Source organism: Nothobranchius furzeri, chromosome 3 (assembly GCF_043380555.1).
Source record: "Nothobranchius furzeri strain GRZ-AD chromosome 3, NfurGRZ-RIMD1, whole genome shotgun sequence".
Classification (NCBI taxonomy): Eukaryota; Metazoa; Chordata; class Actinopteri; order Cyprinodontiformes; family Nothobranchiidae; genus Nothobranchius; species Nothobranchius furzeri.
In genome coordinates, this window is record NC_091743.1 from 77,540,979 (window position 1) to 77,560,978 (window position 20,000).

Below are 20,000 nucleotides of genomic sequence, written 5' to 3' on the forward strand. Positions count from 1 at the left end.
GCATGGATGGATGAATGGGTGAAGGATAGATGGATGGATGATAGGATGGTTGGATGGATGGATGGATGGATGGATGGAGTGATGCATGGATAGATGGATGGATGGATGGCTGGATGATGGATGGATGCATGGATGGATGCATGGACAGATAAATAGAGGGATGGAGGGATGGGTGGATGGATGGATGGATGAATGGGTGAAGGATAGATGGATGGATGATAGGATAGATGGATGGATGGATGGATGCATGGACAGATAAATAGAGGGATGGAGGGATGGGTGGGTGGATGGATGGATGGGTGGATGGAGTGATGTATGGATAGATGGATGGATGGGTGGACCACCTTCTGCTGGTTTAGAACCTTCTGAGCCCATTTGCTAGTTTTTTTTATCTCCTTTGATAAAAAACCTTCGGCTGAAGATCAGCTTTTTAAGTTGGAGCATCTTCGGTAATCTCTCCTTCTTCTCCTACTCCTTTTCCACAGTAGAAACTAAAACATGATGTTGGGGAACCAATGTCAAAGGCAGTAGATAACTGGGGATCCCACGGTTACCATGGTAACAGAGTCAGAATTCACAAGGAGCTACAGAAGCTGCTGTAGCAGAGTGTCTGTAATGTTTGACGACTTCTTCCTCCTCCTCATTTTTTATTTTTTCCCCATCCTCTTTCTGATGTGCAGGCAGGAAGTTCTAATAAAGTCACATTTAACAGCATGAAAAAGTTTCGTGTTAACCTTCTGATTGGGCGACTAAGAGCGATTCGTGTCAGAGTGTGAGTGCAGCTCCGCTCTGGGAGGAACATCGATGTGAGGATCGCTCATGGACATCAGAAATGCCAAGGTCATGTCTGTGATTGCAGTGTGAGTCACGTCACCTGTTGTCCCTCAGCAGCATGTGACTCATCAGCAGATAAACAACAGAGCAGTGTTTGCTCACACTCACCAGCAAACAATGTTTTAGTAAAGCTTCTCAGACCCGACTCAGCCTGAAAGTGAGTCAGAACGCTGCAGTAGACCAGCCCGATGTCTGATGGTGGAGCAACTGCAAATTACACGTTTACAGCAAAACTAGCAGCTTTAACTTCTAGAGATGGCATCCAGCAGCAACTCAGCACCTGCAGTAAAACAGCTGGAACCAGAACCAGGACCATCACAGAAAGGAAATGATCATCCTAAATATCTGCATGCCTTTCTCCAGCTCTCTCTGATCATCCCAAAGTGTTCCCAGCTCCGAAAGGAGATATCTGGATCTCCTCTCTGAGCCTGGAAAGGTCCAGGAGGAGAGAACCAGGAGTCATCCTGATCACACGTGTGAAACCACCTGGAGGAACAGGAGCCAAAGTCATTGGGTACCCAGAATTCCTGCGTCTTCACATCCAAAATAAAGAATCAGAATGAGAACGTGGAGGTGAAGATGTTCTCATGTAACATCTGACCTTTGTATTCTGCAGGATTATGATGTGCCTCTAAACGACCCAACGTGATGCTTCTGGATTATTTTTGTATTTTTCACAGATTCTGACATCTCCGAGCAGCTCACAGTTCACCAGACGGAGACCTTCAGAGCGTCACATCCTGACCTTTACACCATAATGGAGCCCCGTAAGGTGCCTTGGAGCTGTGAACATTTAATTCATGACATTTAGCTGAAGCTCTTCTGGGGGGTGGGGGTGTCCGAGTCAAGGACACGGGATCTCATCAAGCAGTCGACTGCAACCATAACCTTTTAACAATTCGTCCAATCGTCTCCAAGCAGCAGGCTTAGTTTAGTCTGAAGTGAAGACGTTATTTACTGAAGTTATTATCAAGAAATAACCCAAAACAACAAAGCAGCTGAAGTCTCCTGTTGATTGGAGTCGGCCAGTCGGAAATCAAGGATGAAGAAAATCGTTCTGGTGGTCATAAGTCTGGGAGGTAGTGGCCCTTAAAACCAGAACCAGTGCATTTCTGCACAACGAACAAACAAACAAACAAACAAACAAACCCGAACAACCAAATCATTCAATGTTTTCTGACAGATTGTTTGTTGATCTGAGCATCACAACAGGAACATGGAGTAATTGTAAACACAGAGGTGAACCCCCCCCCCCCCCCCCGCGCTTCCACTCACCTGGCTTACTAAAGAGGTGGACAAGCTGTCAAAAGCCCCGCTACAAGCTGCCTACAGCTGACAGCTAAACAGTTCCTTCAGCTATTCAGAACCAGCTGCTCTGGACGGAAACGATTTCATCTCTCTGTTGTGATCCGGGAGACGAGTCTGGACCGACCTGGTCGTACTGCGGTCTTTTCTACGAACCTCGGTACCTTGGGGTCACCCCCCCCACCCCCCCGACATCTCGGATCCGAAAGGGAGTCTCCTCAGGGGTACGTAGAACACAGCCAGGTTGCGTCAGATGCGGTTTTGATAAGAACCAACTTCATAGTTTACTGCAAACCAAATTCTTTGAACACCCAGAACTCAGTTCTTCTAGATACACATCATTAAATCATCATACATCCCATCCCATCCGCTTGGATTCATCCATCACAGTAGCCTTGGTTAACTTGTCTTGTTTTTATTTGTTTAGAAAATAAATTTCTTATCTTCTATAAAGCCGACTCTGTCTGAACTGAGACGAAGTGTGTTTGATCCCTGAAAAAGCAAAGAATCCTAGAATCTTCTGATTAAACATCCAAAGACCAAGCAGGTTGATATTCTATATTTAAATAGAGTATCACAGCTTATTGGTCATAAGTAAAGGTAACATATGAAGCTTACAAGCAACAATATTATACCCTCTACAATATTGTATTTTGTTCTGTCAGGTTCACAGAGGCTGAGCTGGCTGAAAGCATGAGTTCGATTGTGGCGTGGCTGGCACGGAGTAGCTGACGCTGGGTTGGACAGAGCACGTGGTTTAATACAGGAGCAGCGGCACAGGGATGAAACTGTGCAGCAGTTCCAGAGGAATAAAAGGGCAGACTCACTGGAAGGAGACAGCAATGACAGACGACTTCTGGATGGTTGGCGGGCCTGAAAATGCAGCGCAAGGTTCGAGATGAACGATGACTGAGTGGCGATCCAACGGGTGATGGCATGGATCGACGGCGCCGGTGATAGGGCTGCTGGGAAGTGGAGTCCTGGGGCTGGTCGGGTGAGTGGATGTTCGTTAGGGGGCACAGGTCATGACAGCCTCACTCAAGAAAAATGCTTTTTAGGCATGTGTGTCAGTTTTATTGGGCTTGTGCAGCTTCAGGGCTATCTTTCCCTTAAATGTAATGATCATTTGATCCAAGGAAACAATAGTTTTCTTCCTTATGTGGCACACTTCAACTTCCATATATAACGCATCTGCTGCTTTTGTATGTTGCCACTACATCTGTCACATTAGCAACTTCTGAAAAGGATTTTATTTTTGCAATTACACCAGTCTGTGTTGTTCTGGGTTCCTGCATTTGGATCCAACCTCCTACCAATGGTGACAGTCTCAGAAGGGAGCTGACAGTTTCAGACCTGGTATTAGTCGATTCACGTTATTTTCTGGTGGCTGAAAATCAAGGTTGATGGGACTTCATTTAGGAAGAGCAGAAATGTGATGAGGATGAGATTTAAACTGGAACAGAAATACCAACAAAAGGTTCAAGAGTCCAGATTAAAACTTCTGCTTAATAAAAACCAGTGGAGGCCAGGAGGTTCACCGGGATGTGTCCGGGTTGCCTTCTTTTGCCGGCATTCCAAGGCTCCAGGAGCAGGGGCGGATTTAGGACTGAAGAAGATCCGGGGCTTAACACACACACACGCGCGTGCACACACACATGTGACACACACTAGTCAACATCATATATATTTGTCTTGTACCACATAATTTTTAATCTGAAGCTACATATTAAGCATTTTCAGGGCAGAGTATTGTTCCTGTTAGTGTTTAATGTGAGATGATAGTAAATATTCCCTTTCTTTCTCCAACAACTTTACCTGATAAGCTAACTTTAGGCAAACCAGCAGCACAACAAAGATTTTCAAATAAGACTCACAAACCTGAGTCAACACCAGTCTCATCAAAGCTGGGGTTCTGTCGTTGTACTTTTGGTCTAAAAAACGTCCTTATGTCCATCTTCACTCATGCGTTTCAGGCAGAAACTGCAAAAGAAGCCGGCTGCTGAAGGGCTTCTTCTTCAGTGGTGGAGGCTCAGGCAGGCTGTATACAAACTACTGCTAGCTGCTCTCTCTCTTTTGGACTTTGGTACTGCATGTTACTTCCACGTTTGAGATCCGGGGCTTTTCATAAAAGATTCGGGGCTTGAGCCCAAGTAGCCGGGCCTAACTCCGCCCCTGTCCAGGAGGAAGCTCTGGTCCATTTCCAGAAGGTCTGAGAGTACCTCAGCAGAGCCTCTGGGTTTTTGCTGCTTAAGACCTGATTAGTTTATGTTTAGACACTTTTGAGACCCACAGGTGTAGAGTTTCAGGTTCTACTCACCAAAAACCCCAAATTCACCAGAACCTCTTTGTGCAGAGGGAAGAACTGTTATGAGCTGTCGTCTGTTGGACCTCATCAGCCACATAGTTCTGGAGAAGTTCTGGTCCACCTTAGTGTTTCAGTCAGGTTCTGGTCCAGACTCTTTAGCTGTTTTGCTTTTGGGATCAAGGTACTGTTTCCTGACCCGGTTCCATCCAAGCCTAAACCATCAGCCCTCCAGTGCCATGCTGCAGTGCATTCTGGGTAAACGGCTACACTCTGGACCAGAACACGTTACGTTCAAATGAAGCAGAAGTTGTGAGAGAGAGAAGAAACGTTCTGCTGCAGACGTTCCAGAGAAACCAGATGATTTCAGAGTGTTTGTCATTGTCCCATGGCGACCTTTGCCCTTTAACCTGCTCACTGAGTCTGAGGCAGACCTTTTTTATTGCCATTTGCCTAAGCTGACCTCTGACCTTGAAGCAAACCTTCTGCTGTTTTAAAAGTTTCTCTTTATGAATGATGGACTTCAGAAAGTTTGGAAGTGACCTTTGACCCTTCTCAGATTGATAAGCAGCTTCTCTGATGTCACTTCCTCCTGGTTTTAAGACACGCCTGTGAGACAATTTAACAACAAGAGAAGAAGAAGGTGATCAACAGCATTAATTACCAGCTGGAGGTACATTTATTAACATGTTGAAGTTGAGATCTAGAGGATGAGTAAATCAGTCCTCTGAGGGGGAGAAGGGGAGGGCGCCGCGTGTCTCACATTGTTCTGTTTCTGCAGCTGAACGTTCCTTCTGGCTGTGTGACTTCCTGTCTTCCAGTGAGCCGTGTTAACCTTGATGAGACAAGGCAAGTGACGGAGGGCAAAGCAGCGGGATGGAGAAGAAGGTGTCAAAAAGGAGGAGGAGGATGGATCAGATCTTAAAAGGAAATCCAGAACAAGATGAATGGATGGAGGGAAGAAGGAGGAGAGAAGAAGGGGAGCTGCCACACGTACAAAAGGAGAGGAGGTGTGAGAGGCATCCTCGAAACGATGAGAGGGAATGAATGATTTCCTGTTAAATAGCTGTAGAGGTGTGTGTGTGTGTGTGTGTGTGTGTGTGTGTGTGAATCCTTAGGAGCTGGGCAGTAAATTCCTCCAACCCTCAGCTCGACGCCATGGCGACAATACGAGCATGTAGGCATGATGTCAGAAGAGTCTCTCACATCAGGTCCATGAGCCAACCAGAACCTCAGAACCAGGACCAACAGGTGCTGACGTCACAGCTGGTATTTGGCCAATCAGCAGTGCTCTGATGGAAACCAGTCATGAGTTCATTCAAGTTGCAGTGAACGATAATGCGTTTGTTTAAAGGAAGTGACATCACCAGTGCAGCTCTTCAGTTAGAATAAAAGCATCACAGGTGAACAAGTGAATCAGGTGGTTGAAGCCGTTGTCAGAGAACCAGAACTTCACAATCAGATCAGTTCAGGAGTGAAAAAGTATCAAGAACAAAACATTTAATAAGTTTTTAAGGTTGAAACGAAAATCCCAGAAGTTTGTTTTTTGACTGTCGTTCAGGAATCACCAGGAAATTCAAGTTTCCAATTTCCTTCTTCGTGTGTTTATGCTGAGAGTCATGAGAGCTAAGGGTTAGGGTCAGTTTTCTGGTTTAAACAGATTTGTTCATGAAAACAGCCCATAATACTCAGATTACAAAAGCACTGGCTGTGTGTTGGAGTTAAGGTGCGTTTCCTACGGCACACAGAGGCAGCAGGGACGTCTGAACGTTTCCAGACGACAGCCAAAATCAAAAATAAAAAATAGAAAAATTGTTAAATGGTGATTTATTTCCCATGTGCATTCCTCACAATAGGTCCTAAATAGACATAAAAACTAAAACATGTTAGACAGTTTTGCTAAACATCAAGAGTCTGCAGAAAAGACAAAGTTGTGGGAAATCCTAGAGGGCAGTGAAGGGCCCTAGGGCCACGCGTGAACACACCCAAACCCAGAGCGCTGGAACTTCTCCCTCGGGACGGTTCTTCTGAAACTGCTGAAAGCCTTTTTAAGCAGGACTAGAGATTTGAGGCCTTTTGGGTTTTATGAATCAGCTGATCTCTACTTCCTCTCGTTTCTACAGCTGAAGCCTGAAAGAACAAACTTCATGACCCACAGCTGCTGGAGCTCTCTCAGCTTTGGTGCAAGCATCTCTTTTATGTTCAGAAATCCTTGTGTTTCATTCTCTTTTAGTTTTCTACCCATCTGAGTGATACGGATGTTTTAAAAAGTCACCGTCTAGTTGAGTTGTGATAAAACCAGAAGACGTTGCATTTGTGGGTTTCCTTTTCTCCAGTCCAGATTCTCCAGCCTGAGCTCGCTCTGACTGTCATCTGCAGCAGGTGAGACACTGACTCGGTAAAGTGAGACAGCTTTTCTAGTCGATATTTTATAAAAATAAAAGAATTGATAAAAGTGTAAAAACAGGAGTTAAGGCAGAAGAAGACAGAATATGAGGCTTGTGTCCTGAGTTTGGACCTGCAGCTGTCCTCATGAGTCAGAGGACAGAAGACACGGCTGTAAAACTTTATTGATCTACAGAATCACCTCCGTGAACACGTCTGAGCGTCTGCAGCAGCTGGTGGAGCTGCAGCATCTTCACAGAAGTCACCTCAGGACAGCTCAGACCCAGACCGGCAGTCGAGTCAGGAGGCTCTAGGTTAAAGAAAATAGTCTGATTAGACTTTTTTTCACTTTAATTTGACTTCTGTGATTTAGAGGACAGGTCAGAGGGCAACGTAGTGGACAGGCCAGTGGACAAGTCTAAGGAAGGGTCAGAAGATGAGTCAGTAGGCAGGCCAGCAGACAGGTCAGTGGACAAGTCTAAGGAAGGGTCACTAGACAGGTCAGAAGACAGGTCAGTAGACAGGTGAGTGGACGGGTTTGGGTTAGAACTGGACCTACAGGGTTAAACAAGCTGAGGATCCTCACAGACCAGAACCATCAGCCCTGTCAGAAACATAAACTTGTCTCCATCAGTGAGGACTGATAACAGGACGCTGGTCCTATTCTAGTGTCTTTAGCACTGATCCACCTGATTAAAGGCGAGGGACACAACTCCTGGTTCTGGTTTGATGGAACTGCTCCCTGATGAGGAGGTAAACAGCTCCTCCAGGATTAAAGATCCGACTACACGTCACGACTCGGCGCTCCGCTTGTAAACTCTGATTTTAATTACAAAATAAAAAATAAATAAAAGGGAATTCCCGTCACAGCTGGCAAACTCACAGAGGTGATTACACGTCGCTAAGCAGTTTACTGGAGACACAGACATTAATTTATGACTTTAGTGACTGTGTCAGGTGTTGGGTAGAGGGACAGAGAGTGTGTGTGTGAGTGTGTGTGTGTGTGTGTGTGTGTGTGTGTGTGTGTGTGTGTGTGTGTGTGTGTGTGTGTGGCCTCTAGAAGCTCTCACATGACATGATCCCAATAAAGCTTCAGCTTTAGGGTTCTCCGTGACCAGAGAGACTGAACAAAATCTCTCCCGAGAGTTCTGTGTCTGACCTGGAATCTCCTTCCAGTGCCTGGAGAACCTCACGTGTTCACCAGAAGGCATCCAGGCAGAAGTCTGAACCTCGTCTGACAAGGCAACATGCCCTCTGAAGATCTTGTTGCTGGTGTCAGTGAGCATGGTTTTAGATAGAAGTAACAAAAAACTCAAAGATTTAACATTAAAAAGGCTGAATATTTACACAGAGAAATAAAAGCTAAAACAATAAAAATACTGTGTGGAGAAAGAAACAGAAACATTAACGAGTCTGAGCAGGAATACGAAAACAGACAAATGTGCTAAAGAAAAAGTCAATCATCGATTATCATCGAAACGATAACAGAAAATTACATCCATGTATGACGTAAAAACCTCAAAGCACTGCAGTTGGTGAAATAAAACCTAAAAAACAAGAACTGACTGAACAGTTTTACTCATGAAATCCAAAACATCCGTTTGCTCTAGAAAACTGCCTTTTTAGCCCTCAGAGGTCATGTGACCTGGAGCCTGGCGCCCTCTCGTCGGGGTAAACTTTGGTTTGGTTCCCATGCTTCCATTCTGCAGCAGAAAAATGAGACGAGCTGTTTTAATGGAGCAGCAGACATCCATATTTTTTAGATTTTCATATGCAAATAAATGTTGTTTTTACCATTAAAATAGAAACCGCATGGCTGTTCACATTCACGCAGGACGCAGAAGTCAGCCATTTCTCTTCTGTGTATTTGGTTTGTCCCGAAACTTCCAGCTGAAGGTTGTTTTGTCCCTCCGACTGAACTCACTGCTGAGAAGAGACGTTTCAAAAAGCCTCGCCTCTCAAGTCTGAATACAAATAAAGGACGAGGAGGAGAAACAAGACAACTCAGGGGACAGACTCCACTCGAGCTGGCTCCGTCTCCAGCCAAGATTCTGCTTCAAAGTTTCCCTATTCTTCTCCATCACGGCACAAAACAAATGCCAAGCCTGCAGAGGAACGTTTCAAAGATACAAAGATTTAATAACAGAGGAAGAAATGAAACATGAACAGACCAAAGCACCTGCAAGGAAACTGAAATAAAACTGAGTAGAAACACAAAGACCAGACTTATCAGACTTTAGCAGAAACAGCTGCTCCTGTTCCCGCTTCTGGTCCACCACAACTTGATAAAACATTGTTTGTAATTTTAACCTACCTGGCTGCCTCCTGGATTACCTGTGTTTTGTTTCTTGCTACAACCGCCAGTTCATGACAGGCGTGGGCATTAGGGCTCTTGTCCCACAATGGCACCTTGTCGGGGGTGGGTGGGGTGGGCCTCCTGTCGGGCTAAATTTAGACAGGTAAGATGGTAAAAGACTACAGTTGTGGAGGAATGTTGACATTTTATTTGATTTTGATTTGATGTTATAGCGTCATGAATGTCCTGTTTTTGACCTAAAGGTCATGATCTGCTGCGTCTGCTCGAGCAGAGACACAAAGTCTCTGACAGCCTAATCTACATGAGATAGTGGCCAAGGTCTTTCATGCACTCTGCTCATCTGAACTGCTTCACCTCTGGACAGCTCAAGACGAAGACGAAGACGAAAAACTATTTTGATAAACACATAATGAACAACTTTGTTATTACCAATAATAATGTGAGCCCAATGTTCAATCAATCTGTGAAATGACAATGTTATTACTTGATATTATAATCCTGTCATCAGTAGTATTTTACAAGTAATTATAATCCTGGACATTTGCACTAGACACTAATGACACATAATGCTAAAGTCACACGACACATTTCCTTTTGTCTGACCCAATCAGAACCTTCATTTCTGGCACTAGGTGTGGTTTTCTGTGGTGTTTGTATAAACCCTCTTTTGCTGTCAAATTCTGATTCGCCAGTAAACCAAAACATGACAATTATAGAAACTATTCCACGCCACCTTTTCTTGAGTTCAAAGCGTTCTAGAGAAGTCTGGGACAGGCCATCCGGACTTCCTCTTCAGCCAAAAAGAACCTCGACAAGCTGGATAAATCTGTTGCAAGTTACACCTGACCTCAACGGTTCCTTCAGAATAAAAGCTGAACCTCACGACCCCTTCAGGGTCTCGCTGACGCCAGTGATAACCTGTCGTGACCTGGAAGCATTCCAAGACTAGTTTGATCGGCACCGCTGCTTTTCTACCGGCTTCGGTTCCAAGGAGGGTCCAATAGAATCTTGACATTCTGGATCTAACGGAGGCTTCCCCTGTGGTACGTAGACCGACAGATGGCGTTTCATGTGTGTTATAAATCTCCTACTAAAGTTTAGAGCGAAACATTCACTCCCACTCTGAACTAACTGCTTCTCCGGATCCGCTGGTTCTGAATAACATTCCACACACACACCATCATCATTCATCACGTCTCACTCCACCTTAGTTCCATCAGTACACAGAGTGTTTAAGTTAGTCTTGTTTAAATTATGTGGAAATTAATTTCTTAACTATTTTACACCTGACGCTCTCTCTCTTTCCTTGGAGTTAATACGAAGTGTCACTTAATCCCTGCAATAAAAAGTTCCGATCTTCTGGTTAAAATATTCAAAGATCCATCAGATTGATATTTCATATTTCTATGGAATCTCACATTTTATGGTTCATAAGTGAGATGTAAACTACCCATCCTTTACGCCGTGTTCTTTATTTTCTTAAATACTCATTTGATCGTGAGCAGAGGCAGATGTATGTGGCTGGATTACAGGAAGTAACTGTGTTTTTAGATCCATGTGTGAAGTTGGTGTTGAAGAAAAAGTTCATGATCAGATCTAATGAAGATTGTCCTGAGTTTGGTAGTGAAGGGTCACAGGTGCACCTGCCTAGCAACAGAAACATATCCCATAATAATCATCTGCAATCAGCAGAGGCCTCATACCTGGATTTATTATTCATGTTTACTCTTATGTAATGCTTTCTTTTTGTGGGAGGAAACTGGAGTACCAGGAGAAGTCCACACATGCAGGAGGAGGACACACCAAGTCCTCACAGAAAGCCGGGGTTAGGTTTAGGGTTGTTGTACATGTCTGGGCCTGGTTCTGTAGGACTGGGCTTCATGCTAACATCACGGATTTGATAATTTGTGTTACTTACTGGTTTTGTCATGACTATGTTTTCTAAAAGTGTCCCAGTTGTTGTTATTGATGAATAACTCCTGTTACCATGGCAACATACTAGCTAAATGCAGACAAATGTTCTTTTTAAAATGACGGAAGTAACAACATGAAGACAAATGAAGAGTTACAACAGACACTCTGAGGTCATGTGAGCAGCACGTGAGCCAATTAGAAGCAGGATGCCGGAGCTGCTCAACTGCTCCTCTGAGGTTTTTGGGTCTGAGACGGTTTACTGTTGCGTGCCCTCCTGGTTATTAATATGTATTCTCATCCATGCACATCTTCTGTTTCTCCTTCCTGTGGATTCTCTTGTAAAGACATTCAAAATTAATTTCAGGCCTCAGTGAGTCATGGTGACGTCTCCACCTAGAAATCTGTGCTGGAGTTCTGCAGACGGGGCGACGGTGTGAATCTAACGAGCTGCCTCGGCTCTCTGGCAGGCTGCGAACGAGAAGCTGTGCAGTCACCGAAACAGCGTGCAAACCATTTCACATCATCTGCTGTCCAGACCTTCATCCGCATCTTCATCAGAGTGTAGAGAGAGAGAGGTCTTCTGGGGTACCACGAGCAAAAGGTAAACGGGTCTTTATGACTGGAATCATAAAACAGTCTGAAAGGAACCAAATCATTTCACAGATCATTAAAGTTTTACCGTAATGTTTATAATAAACATGCCTGGGATTAACAGGTTTCCACAGTTCAGTGGGAGTTTTCCCAGTGTCCTGCAGCTTCCTCTGTGATAAAACATCCGATCTTTGTAATAAGATGAAGACGGAGACAAAACCTTTTGGGAATAAAAACGATGAGCCTGCAGAAAAGGAGAGTGACAGAAATCTCTGATTTAAAACAAGTGAAGGTGAAAGTGGAGACCGGAGATCCTGCAACACCCCGATAGGGAGTCTTTGATGGATTATCCCTGATAATCTTCTTTCAGTAGAGCTGTAAGCTTCTAATGTTCAAGAGGTTTCCAGGAAGAACATCTGGGAAATGGGAGGAGGAACGTTCCTCTGTTGCTTTAAAAGCAGAGACGTGTTCTGTCTCTCTTACAGCTTGACTGCCTGGGTTTAAGTAACCCTAACCCTGAATTTTGAGGATGAGGATGTGAAGGTTCTGGGTTTGGTTTGATTTTAAGTGCAGACACAGTTTTATATTTTATTAGACTCATGATGTGAGCTCAAAGAGACTCGGCGAACACTTACTCTGCTCTGTGCTGCTGACAAACGTTTTCAGTTATTATTGACCTCAGTTTGACTGATTCAAACAGAATTTAGGTGGCGTGTGTAAACACCAAACAGGAGTTTAGACCAGAGGAGGCTGTAGCAGCACAAAGGCTAAGCATCCATGAAGGTTACATTTAGGCAGAAAAATGAGGTGGAGATGGAAGAGAGGTGCAAGTCAAGGGGGCACAGATGTGATGGAGAATAAAGTAGGAGGAGGAAGCAGGTTGGAGTTAAATGACAACATGAAGAGATCAGTGCTCTGCCTTTTGTTGGCTGCTTGTTTGGATGGATGATCCAGTAAATCCTTCCTCTGTAGCAGAAAAATCATTTTCTCATGGAGGCATGGCTCTGGCTCTAACAAGCACTCGATGACGAAGAGCTGCATGAAAGCAAGACTCCAGAGACAAACGGGTTCTTCAGGAACGGTTCTGCGGTTCTGAGCTGGAGGCACAACAACAAAGCACAAATGTAAAAGCTTCATTACAAACAGAACCCTGTCATTCTGAGGACCATGTGGCCAGTACAGTGTCGAGAGCCACACCGCCAGCTGGAACTCCCGCTGAGTCGGACAGGTAAAAATCTGTTTTAAATAAATACACACCGAAACACGGCCTGGAGCGTGTGCTCATTTTCGTTTCTTCCGTTTATAGTCATGACCTCCTGAGCTCTTTCACTTTAGTGATCTTCAGACGAAAAATAAAACAAACACAAGTTGTTGAGATTTAAGGATTAAAGGGTTAATTACAGATACAAAAATGGGAATAAAGATAAAAAAGCACTCAAGAAAAGATCAGATGAATCACAATTCCTGTTGTCTCGGAGAGACACGGGTTGTCCCAGAGGAATGTCCTGTTTCTACTCAGTGGAGGGTCATCCATTACCGTATTGATTTAGTCCCCAGACTCATCAGAATCCAGGTCCATTGATGTTCTGTCCCGAGGACACGTGGAGCATTGATAACCAACAATTTGCTTAAGGTGGAAGTCAATGTTCCCACCCTATTAAAGACGAACAAACGTGTCATTAAGCTGAAGTTATCGATGATGGACTCTGGTTAATGATGACGCTTTACGTTGATGAAGATCTTGACCTCTGGCTGCTGCTGATGGCATTTCATCCCTCTCCACTTTCCTCCTGAGGGAGGAATTGATTTACACCTGCTGCTAATTACCCACCTGTGATCGTTTGGACACAGACCCTCAGTCAGCTGTTGTGTGTCTTCATCAAACATGGTTACAGAAACCAGGCTGTTGATCCATCTCAGAGAAGATTTCATTAAAACCAACCAGACTTTTACTTTGAAAGTTCGTCTTTGGTCCAGGAAACCGGCAAAACCACTCAGGTGTGATGGATCTCACCTTATGAGCTCTTCTCATTTCTCTGATATGCTTCTGATTTCATGCAATCCAGTTGGAATCATCCAAAGTCTTGTCCTCCATGTTCCTTTTTAGGATTATATCTGGTATTGATCATAAATCAGCTGACTCCTGGAATAGAACAATTTCCACCTCAGCTGTAGTTTTAGGCAGAAGCGTGTAAAACGGGTCAGATCTGTGGGAGTGAACGAGTTAAAGCGTCAGAGGAAACTGGTGGCGGTCAAAAATTTAGGTTTTTTTTCAGATGAAAACAAAATAAAAACAGCTGTTCATCCCACAACCTGACTTGTCTCCACTCAGTCATGTTTCCGGCTTCCTCAGGTCAAACATGACGAGCGCTGCTAATCTCAACATTATGACACTAAAACCCAGAGAGCAGCGGAAACGCGGCACTGAGAAGAGCTTCTGAGGACTTAATGAAACCATCAAAGACCATTTGTGTTAATTGAAGAGCTCTGGGCTAGGCACACAGATGACAGCGATGGTTTATGATTTATTCCTTATTTGGGTCGTTTTCCTGGTCGATCGGCATCTCTGCTGCCTGAAGCAGCCCAGACTCCTCAATACAAGCTGTCAGACACCAGAACCGGGCTGAAACGGGTCAAATCCAAACAGGAGCAGGTGGAAGCTCCAGCAGCTCCGTTAGTTAACCAAAACAACCAATGCTTTGGGTTTGGACCAGAACCAGAACAAAGATAATGCTCTGATACTTTCCTCCTCCAGACCCTGTGGCCGTTAGCTTCCCCCCTCATTAGCAATCTGCTGAGGTCCATCAGAACCGCTGATGAGCCCTCTGAAGCAGCAAACAAATGGTGGGTCCAATCACACATCACCGCCGGTACCGCTCAGCTGAAGTCAGGGAGGTCAGAAGTCAACAAAGGTCAGTGAGACCATGTTCAGGCATGTGGAGCTCCAGTCTGAAGGGTCCTGGTCCAGGCCCAGATCCGGTCCAGGTCCAGGTCCCACCGGCTACAGTGACCTCCTGACCCCTGAGCCGCCATCGCCCTTCAGTGAGTTTTATTCTTCTTTATTTGATCTGTTTGTTCCTTCTCTGGTTCCTTTGAGTCTGAGTTTAGTTTAAAGTTGAGAAACAATTCATTTTCATGTTTTTCCTCAGTCCTGCTGCTGGTTCTGGTTCTGGTTCTGTACCGACTGTGTTTAAAATTAAAACAACAAAGTAAAACAGAAGAGAACCTTCATTTAAGTCTTTTAATCTGACGTTGTGATCTGGGACGTCTCTGAAGTGGAGCGACCGGACTCCTGACCCGGGTCCTGATCCAGAATCTTTATCAGAACCACTTTATCTGCTTCTGTTGGCACCATCTACAGTCCTGGATCCGAGTGTCTGAGAGGATCTTCCTGCATCAGTCCCAGAGACCCGGAGGAAAGCTACTGCTGCTCCTGGTTCTGATCAGGCTCCTCCAGGTCTCCTCCCTCTGGAGGTTTCAGAGACACGGGCAGGAGGATGAATGGATGAAAAGAACCTAATGATTACATTAATATTTCACCCCACACCCTTAGAACAAACACATAAACTACAGTAATCAGCTGATCTACTGTTGGCTCATAAGTAAGCAGCAGGTGTGACGCCTTTCTGGAACACGGTAAAATAACACCGACAGCAGCAGTGATGGTAAATTAAGTTTTATAGCGGCGGACACGGATGACCAGGAAGCAGAGTTTCCTGCAGGTTCTGTGCTCCAGCAGCTATTAAACACTTTGGGTTATTTTCTGAGCACACTGTGCTGCAGAACATCCTAACCTTCCCGTCCGTCACACCGGAACATCTGCAGATCCGCTGGGTTTCCGTTGTCAGTAAATCTGGACCCACATCAGGCACTTTCTTCTGGTTTTCTGCTAAACTGAACCGATAAAAACAAGATTTGAAAATGAATCTGGAACATTTTACGTTGGTATTTAGATTTATTCAGATTTGATCAAAGCAGCAGCTTCTGCTGATCTGTAACTCCTGCATCACTTTTTCTTCCTTTGCTTTGATCATGCATGTCCTGAAGGATCAGAGCTTTCATAGCACCAAACATCCAGGTGAGCTGGAGCAGCACAGCTGGACACATCTGTTTCCTATGAGCTTTAGCGATGGTCCTCTGTTGTGATACTGATCATCTCTATAGCAGTGACTGCACCAGCACAGGGATGAAGAGGTGGTGGACCAGAGAGATGTCTGAAGTTGCTGAAAACAAATGATAGTTTTTAGTTTTTTGATTCTGTCAACAAAAAAAATAAAAAATAAACAAGGCTGTAGAAACAAGGCTGTGTAAACAACAAACAAACAAACCAAAATGTTAGAACAGAAATAATGTTGGATGGATCCATTTTTGGCAGGTGGTCCTTCTGTGCTCACAGCTGAGACTGCAGGTCTGTGTTCAGGTAGGACGCCGTTTGTTCCTGAACATCAGTCAGTGATTCATAAACCCTCCCGCCGATCACGCTCAGATAATCAGCTGCAGCGTTTAGTCTCGGCTCTCTGACTCACGCATCGCCTGAGTGCACTTTTATTTAATGAACAAACTGAAGGCTGTTGTTCTAAATGAGCTGCTGTGTGAACAAGCAGTCAGGTGAAGCTGCTGCTTAGCTGGATCCCTCCAAGCTCTCCATCAGTCCTCACGCTCCGCTGAGCAGCAACACCTCCACGTCTCTGATGGTGTTTATTTAAATCACGTGGCAACAGAAACATTGTTCCGCCTGTGGTTATGGGAGTCTCATAGCCTTCAGGAGTGTTTCTGTCAGGACAAGCTGTGGGCTCGGTTCTGGTTCTGTACTGGTCCTTCTATGACAAAAGGGCTTTATAGTCTAGATATTACCAGTGTGATGCTGAGCCTTAATCATTTTATGTTTCCTGACAGAGGCAAGGCTGCCAAGCACAGGCCCCACCACTCCCTCCGTCAACCACCAGCAGACGAGGTGGGTCAAGTGTCTTGCCCAACAACACAGCAGCAGAGTTATCTGCTGGGAACCAGGATCGAACCTGCAACCTTCCGATTACAACCCGCTTTACCTCCTGAGTTGCTGCTGCCCCATAAGAAGAGGAGGGAGAGGTTTCCCTGAGGTGTGGCCGGTTTCAGAAAACTCAAACCGAGGCTTCAAACTTCATGACTTTTGTCTTTCTCCAGATGTTTGGTGATGTTGTGGTGAAGGTCCTTATTCATCCAGGTCATGGTAACATGGTCATGGCTGACCTGAAGAGGTGGCTCTCATGTGTCACACAAGCACACAGCACAACACAGGAGAGCCACCTCTTCCGGCCAACACTCTGCAGTCCACCTACACCTGAAGGACAAGGGACACATTCTGGACAGAGAAGATAGGTGGTTTGAGAGATGAGTAAAAGAAGCTATTTATGTCAAACATGAAAAACACACTTTAAATAGGGGCGGGGCTTAAATTTGACCTTTCCTGTACCTATAATGCAGCTTTGGATCTCATCTCTAAGCAGTTTCAGTCTAGGTCACACCTTCCTGCATCTGATCAACACAACTCCCTCTCAACAGAAGTCGACTCATCAGGGGGAGAGAGGAGGGGTACTCAGAGTAGTTTCTGCTCGCTTAATAAAAACAGACAGCTACAGCTTCTAAGCTTGACTCTCCCATATTCCAGTTAGAATGAACAAAGCTCCTCGGATGAGAAGAGAAATGTCATCAACAAACCAAAGAAGTCCGCTGCCTTCATCTGCACCCTTTTGGGTTTGGTGAGGTCTGGCAGTCAGTGTCAGCAGCAGGTAGCGCAGACAGGAGGAACAAAGCCCACCTCTCTGTGGTTACCAATGCTGCTCAGATGAATCCAGATGAGGTCAGACTGGATTCTTAAGCCTCGGGTTCTTCAGGTTTCTCTGCAGCTCCTCTCTGTGCCTGCAGGGTGGATTGTGTTGTTTTATGTCTGCATCTTTATGATCCTGCAGTCCATGCCGCACGCCTCAGCAAATAATCCCATCTTGGGGCTGAGGGTTCACACATCTGCATCTGGGCTCATCAGATGTGTGTTTTTATGCGGCTCACATGCGTTCAGATTTGCTTCATCGTGGAATCAGAAACATTTCCAGGGAGAAGCTGCAGATAGGCATCCCCCGGTGACAAATATGATTGAACAGGAGATGGATGTGCACGTGGTAAACTAAGTGTGTTATTTCTTTACAAGCAAGACAGGAAATCCAGTCCCACAGGATAAGAAACACATTTAGAGACCGAGTTGGAGCAGCCTGATGTTATTGCTTGTTTCCTTACAGCCTAATAACAGCAGCAGGAGAGACCGATGCTGAGATGTAATCCTGAAGAAACAGAAATGAGACTTTTTCAGTTTAAACTGTTTTTTTAATATCTAAAATAACAGATACAAATTATTATGGCTGAATTTCCTGGTCCAGCCCGAGCTGAGCCAGAACCCTTCAAAACAAACCACTAAGGAGGAACACAATGAATCCGGGTGTGGATTCAGAACTGAAAACTAAATCTGAGAAAAGTCGTCAGAAACCTCTCCTCACAACCCTCTAACCACTGTATATCCGGCTCCAGAACCATCTGGACTGAATGTTTGGCTCACGACTCCACAAAACGAGTCTAAATGAACGCAGCTTCAGTGTTTGCACGGAAGACTGTTTCTGTGAACTGAGTTTTTAGTTCTAGTTGGACCAGAACCCCAGGAAAGCCAAACAAATACAGACTAGAACTAGAATCCCGTCATTCCTTTTGGGATCACTTGCTTTAAATCCCACAGAGTTATATGGGAGCTGGGAGTCCAGGAAGGGACTTTTGTGTGAATTTAGGATCAATGTTTCAAGAGAAGATCTGATCATGAAAACAACACTCGATGCTCTCACACCGACAAAAAGCTGATTAAAGGCAGGACACTAACATCGCCATCTGGCGGCGTGCGACAAAGAGCTTCAAAAACATGAAAACTGTCATCACCATGAAGGCAGTTCCACCCTGACCTCTGACCTTTAAAGGGTCCTGAAGCGGAGCCCTGGTGGAACGTTTAGAATCAGGAAGAGAAAAGTTTCTGTTCGCTGCTTTAGATCTGACTGTATGTGAGAGTGTGAGGTCACTTTTATCAGACGTGATTGTTTTGATGTGATCTGGTTTGTGTGAAACGTTCCTCTGATGGCTCGGCCTCTCACCAGCTTTTCTTCTCCTCGTCTCTCCGTCTCAAAGCTGATTTGTTTCCTATAATTATAACAAAATTATCATCACAATCAAAGCATTCCATTATCACTTTGGCAGCTTTGGCCTCCTGATTCCCCCTCTTGTTTCTGTCTGGTTTATTATCCACTCAGAGGCAGGAGCAACATGAGGAGAGGGGAAGATCTCCCTCCTCCTCCTCCTTCTCTTCCTCCTCCTTCTGCATGTCCTTGGCTGACAGATTGCAGCTGTAATGAATGTGCGTGATGCCTCCACACTTCTGGCATTTTAATAGAATTTTTTTATTCCTTTACTCCTACTAGGAGTGGGCTTGGTGTGTGTGTGTGTGTGTGTGTGTGTGTGTGTGTGTGTGTGTGTTTCTGCTCCACTTGTGTTGCGTCTGAATAAATGAGGCTTTTCCACATCAGCTGACTCTGGATCAGTTTTATCCTGATTCATTAGCTCCTCTCCGCTTCCACAGCGTTTCGGAGCTCTTCCTCTTCCACGTTCCTCCTCTTTGTTCCTGCTTATGGAGTTGAACTGGAATAAAGTTGATGTTTGTTTTCAGTTCAGGTAAACTGAACTGAATCTTTATTGAATGCCGTCGCTGACGTGACATAACTTCAGTAACATAGATCGGTATTTTTCTCAGGCTCACAACCCCAGAGACAGATTAACTCCACCCATGAACTTCCTGATTCATCTTCTTTGTTTAAGTTTGACTTTTATTGTTTGTTTGTGAAACATTCATGTATATTTTGTTCGTTTGGGTTTTGTTGTCTGTTGGAATCAAGCTCCTGAATAATCTGTAGGTGAACATGCAGACAAATGATAAAAGTGTCACGTCTTTAGTTTTGAATATCTGATGACTTCATTTGTCTTTTTTACACACAAAGAGAGAAAACTGCTGCTAGCTAGCACAGGTAGGCTAACAGCAGCCTGGTGATTTATTCCAACAGACAATCTTCCTCCCAGTTCATGTGAAACTAACACTAAAACTTGTCAAACCATCTTTTCTAGAGAAAGGGTGGCATTATTAAAACTTGTATCTGCTAAAACTCCCTGGAAAATCACAAGATCTCCTTCAACCTGCAGGTGAAAAATCAGTACAATTTTTAACTTTTAATTATTATTTCTGATTATAATCGGCCACTAGGAGGTCATCATGCCGGCGGCACCTATCTTAGG